The sequence below is a fragment of the Nansenia antarctica genome (assembly GCF_963989245.1).
Source record: "Nansenia antarctica genome assembly, chromosome: 10".
Classification (NCBI taxonomy): Eukaryota; Metazoa; Chordata; class Actinopteri; order Argentiniformes; family Microstomatidae; genus Nansenia; species Nansenia antarctica.
Window position 1 is genome coordinate 12,206,563 of NC_137680.1, and position 1,766 is coordinate 12,208,328.

Here is a 1,766-nt window from a genome sequence, read left to right on the forward strand (position 1 = left end):
ACATGAAACCACATTAGACCCAGAGACAGCTTCCTGGTGCTGTAACCTTGAGGTTGATGAGGTACTCTCAGCAGTCTCTAGATGACAAACCCAGTCATGGAGGGGGATTCTGGTCTATCCCCTACCACACAGAAGTAGTGCTGGAACGGGGAATCGTAACGCAAAGCTGCAAACGACAAAACCTGCTGATGGAGGAGAAACAACGGTCCATTCTCTCTCAATTTTTCTTTCTTCTATCTCTCTCTCTCTCTCTCTCTCTCCATCTCTGACCCAGAACAGCATTGACTCGAAAAGTAGGTTCATGTTTGCATGCCGCATTTAGCTTGATTGCCCCGGCTTTCTCACGTGATCTATCCCTCAAGAAAACACAGGTGAAATAACAAAGTTGAGAGTTGCTTTACCTTCTTTTACATAAGCTGACATGAGGTTATACAAAAGGGAGAGTCGAAATTGTTACCTTGATGTCATGTTGGTTTTTGAACATGTATATTTGTATATCTGTATATCTATAAGAAATGTTCACAACCTTCAAATCCCATCTTGCCCAGCAACAATACAGCAACAATACTCTAATACTTATACTACTCATTTACAAATGTATTAATACTAGTACATTTCCACAAGGGCAGGCCATATTACATTGGCAACTATACAGCAGTATTCTGTCTAAAACATTTCTATCAATAATATTTCTACCACAATACAACGTGTGAATGGCTACCAGATATACAGATAGGGTACTTGCCGTCTGTTCTGACGACCGGGATGTTCCCTGCGAGGAGGGCTCTGCGGTCTAGTGGTCATCTCCTGCCTCGTTGTGATCCCCGTTTTCTGACTTCTGGAAGCCCTATGACAGAGAACATGAGTGTAATTTGAACCAAATACCTGCAGGGGACATGGACCGCACCTTTATCAGAGCATTTGGCAGGAGTTGTGTTAACAGTGAGCCTCTGGTGTGCAGTAGTAGATCTATCAAAGAGCTATCAAATAAAGCAGCATTCCCCATCGACATGTTTACCCTCCCTCCCTGCAACCTTACATAAATGAATTCTATTACGGTGCTGTTATCTCCGAGTGAACATCAACAAGCAAATCAGTGTACCTGTCCGTCCCGCTATTGGTTGTTGATGTATGACCTTGTCACATCGATGGAAAACCACCAGGGTGATATGATTTTGAGAAGAATGTGTCTGGTGTCTGCTCGTGGATCCTGAACATCAGACGGACTCCCACTACACCATTTGTCCCTCGGCACATCATTGGTGTCATTCCAACATACCAGCCCAAATGTAAACAAACATTGTGTTTTGTGTGGCAAGAAAGAGATGCCTCATCGTCCTCCTCCTCCTCCTCCTGTCTCCTCCTCTTCCACCTCCATTGGTGATAATGGAGGGAATAAATCATGGTAATTTCCCCTCCTGTTTGTGGGTGTAATGACCTCTGACCCTGGCCAGCCAGCATAAACCATACCAGCAGCTATAGACCTCCTCTACCAGTCTGGGTGGCGACCAGCCAACAGACTAATAGACGATCACTCCTGTTATCAACCTCAATGGATTTTGTTTTTTACTCTTTAAAAAAAAAATGTTTACAATGTCTTCATGTGTATATCCAAACAAATCCCATCCTTTGTGTGTAATTGGATCCTCAGCTCACTTTTGAGGTAAGTCTCATTATCATTTTTGTTCTCATTATCATTTTTGTCAAAAAAGTTGTTAATTAATTAAAGAAATACATTGCATTCCCAGAAGATGGAAAGCCAGAAT